Genomic DNA, 18,646 nt, shown 5'->3' on the forward strand with positions numbered 1-18,646 from the left:
AAGCCAATGGCTAACTGCTCCTTTTGAGAAGGATCCATAGTCTGGCTTTCTTTTCAACGTTTATTTTTTTATTTATTTTTATTTTTTTATTTTTGGGACAGAGAGAGACAGAGCATGAACGGGGGAGGGGCAGAGAGAGAGGGAGACACAGAATCGGAAACAGGCTCCAGGCACCGAGCCATCAGCCCAGAGCCCGACGCGGGGCTCGAACTCACGGACCGCAAGATCGTGACCTGGCTGAAGTCGGACGCTTAACCGACTGCGCCACCCAGGCGCCCCCATAGTCTGGCTTTCTAAAACCATTTTCCTTTAACGTTTTGTTTAATAAGTTTCTTTAGGCAAGTTCTTTGTCCTATATCTCACAGTTGTGGCTCATAAGCAAGAGTTAAAATAATATAAGCAGCTAGGAGCCTTTTTTATATTTATTCTCAACCTGATAACATAATTGGGAGCCATTCTTTAAAACAGTGATATGGCAATAATAATGTTCATCCATTTTCACTTGGTGTCAGACACTCCCCACAAAAATTAATTAAATGCTTCCATGAACTACGACTGCCACATTTTCTTTAGGGTCCTAATTAAAAAGCCATTATTAAAAAAACCCAATGCATTAAGCTTTCAACCTGGCAAGTTTTTTTATGAAAACTGACAAGTTTTTTTATGAAAGACTTACAGATGAGCCAGCGAGTCAACCCCGTCCGCACATGTTCCAAAATGAGTTCATTCTGCCCTTGCCTCTGCTCCCGACGAAGTCATCTCTTTACAAGCGTTACATTTCATCTCTCTGAATTTGCTAGAGGTTCTTCAAAGAGTTTTTGCAAGCGTTTACTCAATGTATTGGCAAAGCTTCGGTAGGGTCGATGAGGGAAGTAAGACTTGAATATCCGAATTTTAGATCTAAAATGTTCCTTGTTTTACATCCTGACATTAAATCAATGCAATGTAAAAAGTCAGCAAGGTGTGTCCTCTTTACTTACAAAGCCTGCTCAAAATTATGTTTTCTGACAGTACTTTCTTACCTCTTGATTGGTATTACTCTGGACAATATAACTGGTATTGCTTTGCAAAAGCTTGCTTCTCCTCAGCAGTAACTTCTAGAGTATCAAGTCTGTAAAGCTAAGCTAAAAATCCAGATTTTGTAATAAGACTTTGCTACAAATAACTGGAAGCCTCCAGGAAGTGTGTGTGTGTGTGTGTGTGTGTGTATTATATACATTTTTTTAAGATTTAAAAAAAAAATTTTAATGTTTTAATTTTTATTTTTGAGACAGAGAGAGACAGAGCGTGAACAGGGGAGGGGCAGAGAGCGAGGGAGACACAGAATCGGAAGCAGGCTCCAGGCTCTGAGCTGTCAGCACAGAGTCCAACGCGGGGGTCGAACTCATGGACTGTGAGATCATGACCTGTGCTTAAGTCGGACACTTAACCGACTTAGCCACCCAGGTGCCCCTATATTATAAAAAGTTTTATTGTAACATGACAAAACTTGCCTACGTGGCATCATTTTTGTAGACAAATTGAAACTTGAAACAATACATTTGTAGTGTCCCCTAGTGTACCTTGAGCCATATTTCTCATTCATGATTTGCAAATAAAGAATACAAAGCCTAAACATAGTTATGTGAAAATGGTAATTAAAGACAATTAAAATTTTTAATTTTAGTTTTAATTAAAATTTTAATTAAAATGAATCTTATTAATTTTAATAAAAAAAATTAAAGATAATCCTTTACTTACTCATGCAGAGTAGAGAAACATCTAATTTTTTTTTCTTTCCAGTGGGGAGGGCTGTGTCACAGTTTAAAAAACAAGACGTCATGCAATCCCAGAACTCTAAGCACCACTCTTTGCAAGAAGTGTAGACTTGAATTATCCTTTGTTTGGGAAAAAAATTAAAGTAATAATAAAAGAGTTTGTCTGGAAGGTGAGCAGATTTGCAACTATTTGGACCCTATAACCTTGACATATTTCTTGTATGGCTCCTTTCCTCCCTGTATCTGTATAGTACTGTTTGTTTTGGGGGGGTCATATGTATAGATTCTTGACCAAGGGGATCATGAGGCCACAGGAAAGTCCTGCTAACCTCATCTTCTACCCAAGAATATGTTGTTCTGCCCTGGTGCAACATCAAATGTGACTGTATTTAAGGATGAATGATTCAGACCACAGTAGATGTTCTGATATCAAATGACTACGCTGACAGCATAAGACCAGACCACTTCCCTGTGGGTATGAGCAAGATTTTAACTAAGGAGAGTGGATATTCTGACTACAAGTCATTCAATGACAAAAGATGAAAAACAAAGATGTAAGCCATTCAACTCCCAACAAAACTGCCAAAGAAGCTGTTCCCAGCATGCCAGGCGTGGTTTCTGAATAGAGGTGAATAAAATGCCCGTGAGGGGTAAACTTGGTTTTGTCAAGCAGAGTCAGGCTAGCACCTGCGCTAAAGAGCATCCTGGGAAGCCTTCTGACATCGAATCGCAGCTGGTGGCATCTACATACAGTCACATTCAGGAGCCATCCTAATTTATTTGCATCAGACTTCCCTTCCCTTATTCCCAATCCTTCTGTGTTCTGATTACAACTTACGACCTTACCTCCATTTTCACAGGAGAGAGGATGAGCAGGTTGAGGACTTTGCCTTGAGATGGCAGCAGGCGACTTGCGAAGGGAAAAGAGACCATTGGAAGTATCAGCATTAATCCACAACACGACATGTGCCTAATGTGGCCAGTGACTACCAGGACTATACTGGGGGGCACAAAGAATTCTTAGGAAACCCACTACACTACTGAAGGATAAAAACCTGCTAAAAGACTAGACATCATGCATCCAGGAGTGAATAAGCACATCAGCCCTTTTGATTTGGACATACATTCAGTATAACATTTGCAATTGAATATTTTTATTGAAGTTTCAACCTACTGAATGGGAGAAGACACTTGCGATGATATAGCTAATAAGGGATTAATATCCAAAACACACAAAGAACTTAACACAACTCAACACCAAAAAACTCCCCAAATAATCCAATTAAAATGGGCAGAGGATGCGAATAGACATTTTTCCAAGGAAAACATACAGATGGCAAACAGATACATGAAAAGATGCTCAATATAACCGCTTATCAAGGAAATGCAAATTGAAAACACCATGAGTATCACCTCACACCCATCAGAATGATTAAAATCAGAAGCACAAGAAACAACAAGTATTGGTGAGGATGTGGAGGAGAAGGAACCCTCATGCACTGTTGGTGGGAATGCAAACTGGTGCAGCCACTGTGGAAAACTGTACAGAGGTTCCTCAAAAAATTAAATATATAAATACCATATGACTCAGTAACTCCACTACCGAGATGTACCCAAAGAAAACAAAAAAGCAAAATCAAAAAGCTATATGCACCTCTGTTTATCACAGCATTATTTACAATAAGCCAAGATATGGAAGCAACATAAATGACCATGAATAGATTGAGAAATGGAGAAATGGATATTATTCACATGTAAGGGAATATTACCCAGCCATAAAAAGAATGAAGGGGTGCCTGGCTGGCTCTCGGTGTCAGTTGGGCATCCGACTTCAGCTTAGGTCATGATCTAGCAGTTTGTGAGTTCGAGCCCCACATCGGGCTCCATGCTGAGGGCTTGAACAGAGCCTATAGGCTGCTTTGCATTCTGGGTCTCCCTCTCTCTCTGCTCCTCCCCCACTTGTGCTCTGTCTCTCTCTCTCTCTCAACATTAAATAAACATTAAAAAATTTAAAAAAAAAAGAATGAAATCTTGCCATTTGCAATAACATGGATGGATCTAGAGGGTATAATGCTAAGCAAAAAAGCCAGTCAGAGAAAGGCAAATACCATATGGTTTCACTCATATGTGGAATTTAAGAAACAAAACAAACAAACAAAAAAAGAAACCAACATAAAACCACATTCTTAAGCAAAGAGAACAGACTGGTGGTTACCATAAGGGAGGTAGGTGGGAGGAATGGGTGAAATACATAAAGGGGATTAAGAGTATGCCTATTTTGATGAGCATTGATTAATAAACATATAGACCTGTTGACTCATTATACTGTATACCTGAAGTTAATATAACAGTGTATGTTAATTAGACTTAAAAATTTTATTGAGGTTTTATTTATTGGCTTTCATTTCTTATGCTCACATAGTAGACCTGAGACTGCCGTATTTGGGAAAGTCTACTTGCAAGATTGGCCCTTGGCTGCCATGTGGAGAGCATGGGCCACAGAAGCACTGTTTTGATGCCCAGGTAGTAAATGTGATACAGAGTTTTGAAACAGACATTATTCTCAGTCTGAATCCAATTCAAAGTGTATCCAAACCAATTAAAACAGTAGGGAAAATGGCACCACCTTGGCATTCTAGGTTGGCATCCTAACTCTTCATTAATTCATTCATTTTTCATTTAACAAGTGTTTATTCAGCCTCTCCAGGGTCAGGTACTATTGCTGGCACTGAGTATATAATAGTGAACAAGATGGTCTTTTCTAACAAAAGTTACACAATAAAAAAAAAAAAAAAAACAAAAAACTAAAGAGTGGTTCCTGGGTGGCTCAGTCAGTTGAGTGTCTGACTCTTGATTTTGGCTCAGGTCATGATCTCACTGTTGTGGGACTGAGCCCCGAATTGGGCTCTGCACTGACAGCATGGAGCCTGCTTAAAACAAAAACAAAAACAAAGCACCTAAAGAAAACCATGTCTGGTAGCAATAAAAGCTATGAAGAGAACTCAAATCAAGTAAGAGAATCGAGTAAGGAAGAGATGGGTTCTCAGGGCATCATCTGGCAAGGAAGTGGTTCTCACTAAGGGCATCTCTAACAGCGGCAGCTTCCTTTCAGTTCTCGGTAGACACTGAACATCTGTCAGGGAACCAGGCAAAAAGAAAAAAAAGAGTAAGACAGGACAGATAGGCACATGCAGGATATGCAGGCAAACCCAGACACAAATGGGAGACCCTAGAGGGACACTACTGTCCCGGGTTATGCACATGGGCGTCAGAGCCATTAAAACTTAAGTTATTATTGGGGCGCCTGGGTGGCGCAGTCGGTTGGGCGTCCGACTTCAGCCAGGTCACGATCTCGCGGTCCGTGAGTTCGAGCCCCGCGTCAGGCTCTGGGCTGATGGCTCAGAGCCTGGAGCCTGTTTCCGATTCTGTGTCTCCCTCTCTCTCTGCCCCTCCCCCGTTCATGCTCTGTCTCTCTCTGTCCCAAAAATAAATAAACGTTGAAAAAAAAATTTAAAAAAAAAAAAAAACTTAAGTTATTATCTGTTCATATGACCTCACTGTGCCCAGGACCTGCTAAGATGCAGGAGTTTTCAGATGATACAATTAATGGCACAAATAGAAATGGAGTGACTGAGACAGACAACTGGAAGCCTGCACCTGGAGCTAAGGTCAGAGATCATATCTGAAGATACATATTTGGGCGACACAGAAAGAGTGGTTAAACAGTGATAACAGTATATCTGAAGATACATATTAACACTTTGAATTGGATTCAATTAAACAGTGATAACAGTATAACAAGACAAGCAAGAGTCCAAGGTGGAGTCTTGAGGAATGTTCACATTTAGGTTAAAGGGGATGAAATAACAGAGAGGAGATATTCATATAAAGAGAATCAAAATAGAGAAAGAGCAAAACTAAAAACAATAAATAAATCACAGTATTCCAACAAAAAGGCAGAAGGGTATTTGGTAGTGACAAATTCTATGAAGATAAGAATAAATGCTGAGGAATAAAAAAGGGTCAATTTATTTAGAGGATACGTAGGAACTAACAGGGGAGAGCATCATCAATGTGGTGAAATGAAGCTAAATTGTACAGTGTTATAAAGGAGTTCAGATGAAATAGTTTTAGATCAGGTACCTCAGACACTGAACCAAGAAAGGAAAGACAGAGCTAGGAAGGTGCTAATAGATGTGTCTGTCACCAAGGTGGCAATTAAATAAGCCCTTATTAATTTTTAAATAAATAAGTATAGAAATAAAAGGGTAACAGTAAGTGTATAAGAGTTTGACTTTTTTTTTAGAGAGAGAGCACAAGTGGGGGAGAGGGGCAGAGGGAGAGAATCTTTTTTTTTTCTTTGAGAGAGAGAAACAGAGTGTGAGCTGGGGAGGGGCAGAGAGAGAGAGAGGGAGACACAGAATGTGAAGCAGCCTCCAGGCTCTGAGCTGTCACCACAGAGCCTGATGTGGGACTCAAACCCATGAACCATGAGACCATGACCTGAGCCGAAGTCGGACACTTAGCCAACTGAGCCACCCAGGTGCCCTGTAGAAAGAGAGAGAGAGAGAATCTTAAGCAGGTTCCATGCTCAGTGCAGAGCCCTACATGAGGCTTGACCGCAAGACCCTGGGATCCTAACCTGAGCTGAAATCAAAAGTCCAACACCAAACGGACTGAGCCACTCCAGCACTCCTGACTTTGTGTTTTATTGTTAATGAGAAAAGCAGAAGGGAAGAAGCCTATGGAAAGACAGAAACTGAAGTTACTGAAGACAGGAGGGATGATTATGAAAGCATGACACAGAGAGCAACAAGGAGGTAGACCTAGAACATGGAGAGGCATGTACTTCCTCTGAAGCAATGAGATAGATAGAACTCTTCTGATGCTTCAAGGCGAAGATTAAGTTATATGCAAGAGTTAGCGCTTGATAGCTGCAGTCCCTTTGAGAGGCTGGAGGCAAGGTAACTAGCAAAACCTTCAGGGGATACAGTGAAATGATCTAGAAAGGACTCAAAACTTCCAGAAATTTTGCCTTTAAAATGTTAGCCCTTCCAAAGCAGCCACATTCTAAATGAAGACCTATCCTACCTCTCTTCCTCAAACTCCCACCCAAACATGTGACTGAAAGACTGGAGAATCAAAAGCAAGGAGAGAAAAATTTGCAGATTTGTATGAGGCTGACTGTGCGCAGGAAAAGGTACCTGATCACGAGCTTTGCAGGTGCAGGTGAAGTTTGCCTACTGATGGTGACCCACTGGAGACCTCTGATGGGTTCCTAACTTCAGGTTCCCACCCAGAGAATGTTACGAAGATTGACAGGTGTTCAGGCGTTCATCAGTGTTTTTGTTCTTTTTTTTTTAATTAAAGTATAGTTGGGGTGCCTGGGTGGCTAGGTTGGTTAAGTGTCCGACTCTTGATCTCAGCGCAGGTCATGTTCTCACACTGGGTGAGTTCGAGCCACACATCGGACTCTGTGCTGATGGTGGAGAGCCAGCTTGGGATTTTCTCTCTCCCTCTCTTTCTGTTCCTCCTCTGCTTGTGCTCTCTCTTTCTTTCTCAAAAATAAATAAACTTAAAAAAATTAATAGAAAAAATTAAAGTATAGTTGATACACAATATTAGTTTCAAGCATACAGTATAGTGGTTGGACCACTCTGTGCATTAGACTAGGTTCACCAGGAGAGTAGCCACATCTGTCACCACACAATACTGTTGTTATACTGTTGGCCACATTCCCTATGCTGTACCTTTACAAATTCGTACAACATGGCCCTGCACAAAGTCTAGTGACGGTGATAAAAGCAACCTTGTTAAAAAGCACAATGTTGGGGTGCCTGGGTGGCTCAATAAGTTAGGCATCCGACTTTGGCTCAGGTCATGATCTTGTGGTTCATGAGTTCAAGGCCCGCATGAGGCTCTGTATTCACAGCTTAGAGCCTGGAGCCTGCTTCAGATTTTGTGTCTCCCTCTCTCTCTCTCTGCCCCTTCCCTGCTATCTCTCTCTCTCTCTCTCCCTCTCAAAAATAAACATTAATTAAAAAAAATAAAAATAAAAGTGAATGAAGCTAAAGTCACTGAGGCAACCAGAAGAGAAAAATGGAATGTAGCAACATAACAATTTCTGGGTCAGTTCAAGAATCCCTGAAGTTCTTACATGATGGAGAATATTACTTGGGATGACCTCATGTAGAATGAGAAAAACTTCAAGATCAGAAGTTTCTTGTGGCCATGACTAAAGTTGATACAGGGTAGCTTTTATTTTATTTTTTCTACATAAACAATTTTATGTCTGTACTATATAGCATTTTAAACAGGATCTGGCTAGCTAAAAACAAAAACTAAGTATGAGGCAAGGAACTAACCAGAGCTCTCACTTCCATTTAAGAAATTAAATAACAGGGGCATCTGGGCAGCTTAGTCAGTTAAGCAGCCAACTTCAGCTCAAGTCATGATCTCCCGGTTTGTGAGTTCGAGCCCTGCATAGGGCTCTGTGCTGATAATGCAAGTCCTCCTTGGGATTCTCTCTCTCTACCTCTCTCTTTGCCCCTCCCCCACTTGTACTCTCTTAAATAAACTTAAAAAAAATTAAATGACACATACGAAGGAAATCCAGTGGCCATTAGTTTTGCCCTCATATTTTGGTCTCCACCATCAAAATCAACATCTAATTCCATTTCCTGTTGATTGTTATTATAAATGGAGTACAGACATAAATAAAATATGTTTCTTAACAAAGCAAGATAAGAATCATAAATTTCAAGTAATACCTGCCAGGTAAGTGAGTTCAGCATTTTAGTAGGCAAAGGGCAGAGAAATGTGTCTCTCTCTCTCTGCATGCAATCATGGATTGACCTGGTAATAGCCTTTCTAATTAATTTATGATGCTTGATTTCATTTCATTCAGGGTGTGAGTCACACACAAGCTCTGATTTCTGACCACTTTTGATATAATTATAACCTAAAAATCTTAAAAGGAACTTGCATTTTTTAAGAAAATGTACTGAGAAATCATTTGGAAGAAGAACCTCATATTAATTGTCATTTTTCGAAAATTACATTAGTACTGTGGTAGTTTTAGGAAGATGGAACCATTATTTTAAAAAAAAAATTTAAGGTTTATTTTTGAGAGAGAAAGAGAGAGAGTGCAATGGGGGAGGGGCAGAGAGCGAGAGAGAGGGAGACACAGAATCTGACGGAGGCTCCAGACTCTGAGCTGTCAGCACAGAGCCCATCGTGGGGCTTGAACTGTGAGATCATGACATGAGTCAAAGTCTGACGCTTAGCCAACTGAGCCACCCATGCACACCAGAACCTTTAATTCTTAAGCTTATATAACTCACTAGCGGCTTTTAAAAGATAGCTAAGATTTAAATTATTTGTTTCTGAGAGGTGTTCTTTTTATATTACAATAAGACAATTTCCCTTGGTTGCCAGGAAGTTTTTCTAAGGTTGATCAACTATAGTTATCTTTTTGAAATCATTATGTCATGGTCAACTAATTAATGTTACAATATACCATATTTCATAAGCTAATGGCAACTTTGTGAATGGAAAGAAACTGTCCATGTTGTACACAAGTTTTTGAAAATCCTTCCGTAATTAATCATCACCAGTTCCTCTGCACTGTGAAATGGACTATTTTGGCTTCCCCAATAATTGCAATTTATAACTAAAGAAAGAGCTCCAAAGAACCTGGGGTACTAATGGGAGCTATCATCCTTTACAAACTGATTAAAACTATAGTTGCAGATGAAAACTGGTACAAGCAGGCCAAATATATCTTACCTGGCAGTCGCTGGTAGAATTTCTATTTTATAACCAGTGTTTGGTTATCATCACCTGAAAAAGTATGTTTTATGTTTGGGAGGATTTCTTGAAGCTCTAAGATTGCCCATTATATGTAGTGTTTATTCCACAAGTCTCGAAGCTCCAGATGTTGAAAGTACATTCCAATTACCCGAATATTTGTAAATATTTAATCTACACTCAAACACCCCTCTGTGTCTTATCACTAGTGAGTAACTTACCTCATCTCATCAAGTCCTTTGTTAGAAAGCGTCCCACAGGTGGCCGAGTATTGCAAAGACCAACCAATAAAAATTAAAAAAGAAAAAAAGGAAAGGAATTCTACAGTAAATTTGCAAATATCTTCAGAGATTGCATAAAATTTGTATTGGAGAATGACTTGAATCATATCAAAACTCTTCATAGATAAGGATCTAATCAAATTATACCAGTTAACTGAAAAGGGGTCAGTAAGAATGATGGAAGGAAAGGTGTTTCCAGAAACAATGACTGGAATATCAAAGGATCCATAGCAACCTTGAAAACAATTTGTAAAATTTTTGGATTTTTTTTTTTTTTTTTTGCAAAATACTCTCTTAAGGTCACATGGCAAAGGTCAACAGTAAAACACAGGAATTAGTAATGTGTTGTCTTACACATTTGTCAGCAAAATTACCCTCAAAGTCCATCCTAAAAACTAGAGCACAGAGGAAGAAGGTGGTGGTGATTGCCAAGACTGAGCTGAGCCCAGTGACAGGACCACAGTGTTAGTATTAGGAGACTTTACAACCCACACTGGTGCAACAAGTTGCCAGCTACATTCAAGAAACTGCTGGTGCCAGGAAAGATTCAGCCCCTTCTCTGTCCGGGAAACCTTTGGAGCAAAGAGAGTTATGACTATCTCAAAACTCAGATCAGTGAGGTTCGTATTGTGAGAGGAGATGTTCGTGGGAATCTGAATTATGCAGAACAGAAAGGGCTGACTGATAGGCAGTTTAGAATTGGCTGGTTCCCTGGGCATCAAGTTATTCCCTGGGGAGGCACAGCCAGCTTAGCCCCGTTGCAGAGTGAGTCTGATGTGGACATTCTTATCTCAGGACACACACACAAATTCGAAGCATTCGAGCATGAAAATAAATTTTATGTTAACCCAGGTCCTGCCACTGGAGCACATAATGCCTTGGAAACAAACATGATTCCTTCATTCATGTTGATGGATATCCAGGCTTCCACAGCTGTCACTTATGTGTAGCAGCTAATTGGAGATGATGTGAAAGTAGCATGAACTGAATACAAAAAATCTTAAAGCCAGGCCTGTCTTGCCATGCTTTTTTTTTTCATTCCCCTGTTCAAATAATTAAACACTAATGAGCCATTAAAAAAAAAAAAATAGGACATCTATCTTTTCAAATTAGTGTTTTGTTTTCTTTGGGCAAATACCCAGTAGTGGAATTATTGGTTCATATGTTATTTCTATTTGTAATTATCAAATATTTAAGAGGACAAATTTTTGGTATACACACAATAAATAAATTTGCTTTATTTTTCCACATACAATTTAAATTAAATGTTTTCTATTGGTCATGATGACATTTTTATTTCTATTTTTGATGGATTCTGTTTGTGACTGTACCAGGTAATAATTATTCTTAGGGAACAAGGGATTCCTTTATGTCAATTACCTTTACCAGATAAATCAAAACCTCTGGTTCTTTCTTTTTTTTTTTTCTTTTTTTTTTTTTTTTAAGAGAGAGAGACAGAGAAGGAGAGGGCAACACAGAATCCAAAGCAGGTTCCAGGCTCATAGCTGTCAGCACACAGCCCGACGTGGGGTTAGAACTCTCAAGCTGTGAGACCATGACCTGAGCCGAAGTCGCACGCTTAACCGACTCAGCCACCCAGGAACCCCCCTTTCTTTTTTTTTTTTTAATGTCAGATAAGGCACAGACAACCAGATGTTTAGTTTGCCCACATGTCTGTTTTTAACGCAGTTCATGGGAAATTTAAGTTAGGCAGGGTTTCTACTTATCACATGTTATGTAAATTCAGTGTGGCTACAGAAGGACAAGAATTACTATCAGTTTAGCTTAAGTATATTTGTGTACTATGAGACAGAACTTTGCTTTAAATATATGGTATTTGTGTGAGTGCAAGGGTGTGTGTGTGTGTGTGTGTGTGTACGTGTATATAAATAGTAAAGAAATTTAGATGTGTAGTAGATTAATAGGAGTCTGAATAGAAAGGAAAATATTAAGCATGAGGATTTTTATAGAACTCAGAAGTGCACTGCCTTTTCTATTCTGTCAGTTGATTTCTATTGTTGTTGTCATGTGTCCTATAGAGAAAAATCATTACTTGATAAATCCGCCAAAATTGGATGAATACGACAGGAAGGATTACTATTTTCCAGATTATATATTTTATAATTGATCTAAAACTTCTTTTTTTTTAATTTGGGGAATTTTTATTAATTTACACAGCCTGTACACGTGCATCCTTTGTTAATTTACTAGTTTATCAATTTTCTTAGAAGAATCAATACCCAAAGTACCAGTAAAATGTAAATTCTGATCAACAGGTTCTAACATAAAAGCTGAACAGTGTTAGTCACCCGTCAAAAAGGGATACTCTCGTCTCTGAGACAAGGTCTCTCTGTTTTCCTGAAACAAATTCCTGAAAATCGGCATCTCACAGACATGCTTCTGTTTTCTTTAATTTCAGCTGCAGGCAGTAGCCATTTTAGAAAACATAACAAGACCCAGAATTTCTGATTTCCTTCCAATTTAGGTAGCTAATAGACAAAATTTCTTATTGCTGATTGCACGAAACCTGAACTCTTCCTCTCCAGGATTCTGGCAAAACGGCTTTCTGAAAATTCTGGTGGAAATATGTAATCAGAGCTCTCTTATCAGTAAGAGAAGCAAATGCACTGAGTTTAATGGGCACTGAATGAACCAGACTTGACGGCCATGTTCAAAAGTCAAAAGCTTGTTTGAAGGGGCACTGTACACAGTAAAGAAATGTTTTTTTAATCACCTGACTAAATGGTCAAGGAAAAGATCAGTGACACTGATTGAGAAGCTTCATTTGTGCTTCAATTTGGGGATTTATTGTACTTCAAAAATTGGCCTAGGTTTTAAGTTGTTTGGATGATTGTGAAATAAAATTATATATATATATATATATATATATATATATATATATAGCCACGTTGGTGAATTACATTGGCAGTCTACCAAACAGAAATTTCAAGGAACAGGTGGTTATGACATTAAAATGAATAGAATCTCTTTCTCCCAGTAACAAAGGAAACAGGGTTTCTAAAAGTAGAGTGTGTATATTTCATAAAGAATATTTCATTTTCAATAGAAGATGAGTTTATTAGTGATAAAGATAAAATTTAATTATGAAACATGGTATCTTGAGCAGGTAAATGAAAGTAAATCTGCATTCGATATACAATTTTTAAAATATGATCAGTTCATCTAGAAGAAATACAGCACAAAAACAGGTTCCTTGGAGAAAAAATAGAATACAGGAAATGACAAGTAAATGACATTTTTTGTTGTGATACCAGGCAAGAACTTTTTTCCAAAAGTCCTATTGCAGTATTTACAGAAGCAATTCCTTGGATTTCCACAACCACCCAAGAAATAATATCACAAATGCATCGATGACTACATTTTCAAGTTCTGAAAATTTATCTTCTCAGACAGTGAGGTGCTTGAGGGGAAAAAATTTTTTTTTTAGTAAATTACAATGAATGACCACAATTGTTACCATCAAGTTTGAACGTGTGACCTGCCTCACACCTGTCAGATGTAGAAACGGCATTCCTTTTACACCTCATTTCAGTTAGGAGATCCCAAACCACTAAATGACCAACACGGCCCATGCCACCCATTTAATGGTGTGCAGGCCAGCAAGCACCCTCTGAATGTCCCATTGGCAGATTCCAGCCATTTGCTTCTTTGCCATCCTGCATGTGAGATTAGAACTAAGGCCACTTAATGGAAGATTCGCCCAGTGATGGTGGAAAAAGGGAATGAGTAGCCAATGAGGAACGAAAGAGCAATGGGGCAGAAAAGGGTTTGCTTTTGCTGGAAAAGCAGTGGCGAAGAAAACTGTGGCACTAAGGATCCCAGGGCTTGCCCGGGAAAGATAGAATCTGCTCCAACAGGAAATTGACAAAATCACATGCAACCTATTCATAAACACTAGTCCCTTCTCGCAGGTTTGGACCAGAGGGTCAGGGAACATTTTCCTGAATCTAGGTACTTTGCAGTTTGTCTTGTCACAGGATTCAAGAAATAGAAGCCTGTTGCTCTTGAAAAACACCCCTGACACAGGGGGTAATGAAAGGTGCCCGTTTTGCTTCAGGCCATGATTCAGCTTTCTCATCCCTTGTACCCTTTCTCCATTCCGTGTCCTCCTACCCCTGTCCTACTCTCACATCCCTTCTCTCTCCTTCCCTCCGTTCTTCACTCCCACTCTCACTTCTTTAAAGGTAAAGAAACGATCCACTTTCAACTCCTTAGCAAACAGGGACAATGTGTTTTTTTGTTTGTTTGTTTGCTTGCTTGCTTAATAAAGAGGAAGGAGGTAGCTGGTTTCCTACCCCTTTGGCTTAAAGTGTCCTCTTGTAAATTTTAGAGGCCCAACCTTTTTTTAAATATTTTAATGTTTATTTATTTTTGAGAGGGAGAGAGAGGGAAGAGAGTCAGAGAGACAGAGAGACAGAGTGCAAGCAGGGGACGGGCAGAGAGAGGAGAAGACACAGAATCCAAAGCAGGCTCCAGGCTCTGAGCTATCAGCACAGAGCCCAACATGGGGCTCCAACCCACCAACCTCAAGATCCTGACCTGATCTGAAGTGGAGGCTTATTGATTGAGCTACCCAGGCACCCCTAGGGGTCCAACCTTCTGATTTGCAGGGCAAGATCTGGGGCCTTCTAACTAGTGGAACTATAAACCCACACCTCTGAAATGGAGCTTAAAGTTTCTCAGGAGACACACAGGACATAATCCCTAAATTAGTCTTCTTGTATCTGGAGGAGATAAATCTTAATTATCTTCTGCATTACTGTATAAATCTGTTTGAAATCCTGTCCAGATTTGGTAGTTGATTTCATGCTACTTACACGCCTGTAAACCTGATAATGTTTACTCGATAGCAAAATGTGTTCTTTCTCTCTTCTTCACTGGTGTGGAGGTTGTTTTAGTTCCCCATCCTTCTGTCCTCTCTCCTTCTTTGTTACCACTTTTCTTTCTTTTCACAAATACCGAGAAGGGACAGAGAGCACTATGGTAAATACAAAAAGACATTGGAGCGTAACAACCTGGACTAAAAGGTAAAAACAAAACGATCTTATTTGTTTCAGTCTCTTTAACGTCCCCATCAGGATTTTAAAATACAGGTTTTCTTTTTCTTGCTAAATCGGGTGTTATTTCAGTTAACTTTTAATCATTTTTTTTTCCTTGTTGTGATTATCTGGTTATTGTTTACCCAGGAAATATTTTTTTCTGCCTGCATTATTTTTAGCTCTGGTTGCAAAAAATCCTAACAAAGTGTTTAATTCCGTTGTTTTTGCATGACTCGTGGTGTGTTGTCTAACATTATTGATGCATGAGGCTTGTAAATACCTGAGCTTGAAAGGGGAAGGATTCAATGCTGTCTGAGAAGTTGAATCTTTTACTGCCATTAATCAACTAAAGTCCATGTGCTTCCCTTGAAAGCAAGTTTGATTACTCTAACACTTTTTTTCTTTTTTAAGTTATAAGCCAAACTTAATCTTTGAAAGCAAGATAATAGAAATATATTTAAATGTTTACAGCTTATTACAAAATTAGAGTATTCATTGCATTCTACTCCTGTTTGAAGTTAACCAACTCACGTTGAAGTTAACCAATCGTATCATATATATATATATATATATATATATATATATATATATATCATATATGATATGATATAATATATTATATATATAGATAGATATAGATATAGATATAGATATAGATATAGATAGATGGCCTTAATGTTCCCCTCAGTTTGACTAAATTTTAGATAGGTTCCTTCCTGACTACAGGCCCCTGACTTCTATTCTTTTAGAGGACATATTTTAGAAAACTTAAAATTATAAATTATTTCTCTGTCCTTTGAGATGTGAATCTTGTCCCAACTTCTTGCCAGTGTCTTTGGATTCAGGACTGTCTTTCTCAAGGACCTGGGGGCCATCCCTTTGAAATGCAGACATCAAGAAAGATAGAGCCCATCTTCAAGCTCTGTGACAGGATAGGATCCTAACTTTGATAAGCGCCAATTAGCAATCACAGATGACTTAATCACTTTAACCATCCTGATAAAGTCCTCCAGTACTGTTTCACTGCTCACCCCAGTGCTTAAAAACTCTTTTGCCTTTGTTTCAATGGAGCACATATATTACATTTTATTTAAGTATAAAATGGATTTTATATATTCTATACATATTTATACATATGCATTTTATACATTTTATACGTATGTATACACATCTACATATTTTATGCATATATAAATATATATTAAACATATTTATGCACACACCCCCATATATATATATATGCAAAAATCTAAATTTATTTTTTTTGTTAAATTTTTTTTTTCAACGTTTATTTATTTTTGGGACAGAGAGAGACAGAGCATAAACGGGGGAGGGGCAGAGAAAGAGGGAGACACAGAATCGGAAACAGGCTCCAGGCTCTGAGCCATCAGCCCAGAGCCTGACACGGGGCTCGAACTCACGGACCGCGAGATCGTGACCTGGCTGAAGTCGGAGGCTTAACCGACTGCGCCACCCAGGCGCCCCACAAAAATCTAAATTTAATAACACCAAAGCCAAGTACCATGGTTGAAGCAGATATAGAAGATACAGACAATTCTATTTTAAAATAACACTATTGTTTCATTCTACACTCTTCACTGGTCCCTTCCTGTCCCAACACATGAACACACACACACACACACACACACACACACAGAGCAAATCTAGAGCCTCTGTAGCTTTGGAGTGGAGTTATCCAGGAGTCTTTCTGTCATCTGTGAGCAAGGAGGAGCTGATCCTATCTGGAGAAGGGAGGGGAGGTTCACCCCTTTCTTAGCTCCTGGGAAGATTCTTGCTGGTTTGTATATAGATCAGGACTCTCAGTCTCCTCACATGGAATGATAATGTTGTTGATAGGACAAGTAGACATTGTTCTAGGATTAAGCATCAAGGACTTGCTTATGCGGTCTCTGTACTTGAGTATTTCCCTTCTCCTTCATTACATGTTGGGCCATCCAGAGAAACTTCATGTCTGTCTTGTCCAACTTCATAGTATCCTTATTCCCTGATGAGCCCAGAGCTCTGTGCACAAGACCCTAGCTCTTACAATTGCATTGCTGAGGACCCAGGGTGAGTGGATTGCTCACCTAGACCATAACCCACTGGGTGAGAAAACATTGTCCTTCTTTGAATTTGTTTTGTATCTATGTCTGTTCTGTCAGTCAGACTCTTCAGTTTTACACTCTACACCCATACTTGCTTCATTAGAATTTACAATGGCTTTCTGATACAGCTCATGGAAAAGCCAATGAAAAGCTTCTCTGCTCTCTGTCACTCATGTTGCTGGTGAGATAGCTTGCTTGAGGCATAACCAAAAAATATATATAGATGAAAACAAATATTATTTATTATGTGCATTATTATGTGCAATAAATAGCATTAATATATAGTGGCATTACATATGTATTGCCTAATACAATAACAGCCATCCAACTTTGGTGTTATTATCCCTCTTTTACAGATTGGTATCAGAGCTGGAGATTCATAAGAAACTTGGTCAGCTATGGAGCCATTAGCACTAAATGCAGAAGCTGAAATTCAAACACAGGACTAGTTTGGGCACAGATCTTAAACTCCTTCTATTCAGCAGATATTCAGTGTTAAGAATTACGACACTGGTGGCAGAAGGAAAAAACTCTCAACTGCAAAAGTGGTGGGTGTTATAAAAATAAAGGCACAGCGCTAGGAATCAGAAAGCCTTCCAAGTTAGTTGTGTGACCTTGAACAAATCATCTAGTTATTTGAAATAGCAATTTCCTTATCAGTTGAATGAGGAATTAGGGCAGCTGGTGATTTTACAGATCTTTTATAAATTAAAAATTATATGATTCTTTCTGAATGCTAATTAGGCTGTCAGATACTTCCTGGAAATATGCATTTGAAAAGAACGCTTACTGCCATTTCCTCTGGAAACTTCTAAAGATACATAACACAGTGTGGTATAAGAATAAAGTACTTCTAAAGGTATATATAACCTAGTGTGGTATAAGAATAAAGTTAGGAGGGGCACCTTGGTGGCTCAGTCTGTTAAGCATCTGACTTTGGCTCAGGTCATGATCTCCTGGTTCATGAGTTCAAGCCCCACTTTGGGCTCTGTGCTGACAGCTCAGAGCCTGCCTGGAGCCTGCTTCAGATTTTGTGTCTCCCTCTTTCTCTGCTCCTCCCCCACTTGCACTCTGTGTGTCTCAAAAATAAATAAAAAATATTAAAAAAAAAGAATGAAGTTAGGAAACTTGTGAAAAGAATAATATCTTTCCGTTAGATCTTAAATAAAAATGCTTCAAAGTCCTTAACCCTCTCTTCATTCATCCATGTAGTGAACATAAAAATAATAAATGTCATTCACCTCAAGTTTTGTTTCACAGAGGCTGCCTCTTTCTTCTTGTCTAAGCATGAATCTGAGAAGGGCTTTTTCTCACTCCCCAGCCAAGCTAATGAATACCAGAGGGAGAAAAACCCATAAATCTCAATATCTAGCTCACAATTTGCCTTCCATGTGCCCAGCTGATAATTTTCAGGTTGAACGAGTTTTTGTGTCCGCATTCTCCAGGGATATGAGAAGCCATTAACCATGATTAGGATTGCTGGAAGTGGAGGAAATGTGTAGGATCAATGTAGGTTTGGCAGCCAAAGCAAATCTACTTTAGCTTACATATATTAAGAAATGTGTTTGTGAAACTCATCTGTTATGGGGAGCAGAAGATAAAAGAAAGTTCCCTAATACGGGTAAGCTACCATG

At 38.9% G+C, this 18,646-nt stretch overlaps 1 pseudogene; it reads left to right on the forward strand.

Annotated features, from left to right (window-relative positions):
• Nucleotides 1–9,463: 9,463 nt before the first annotated feature.
• LOC115515533 lies at nucleotides 9,464–10,884 on the forward strand (annotated as a pseudogene).
• Nucleotides 10,885–18,646: the final 7,762 nt, after the last annotated feature.

Source organism: Lynx canadensis, chromosome A1 (genome assembly GCF_007474595.2).
Source record: "Lynx canadensis isolate LIC74 chromosome A1, mLynCan4.pri.v2, whole genome shotgun sequence".
Taxonomy (NCBI): domain Eukaryota; kingdom Metazoa; phylum Chordata; class Mammalia; order Carnivora; family Felidae; genus Lynx; species Lynx canadensis.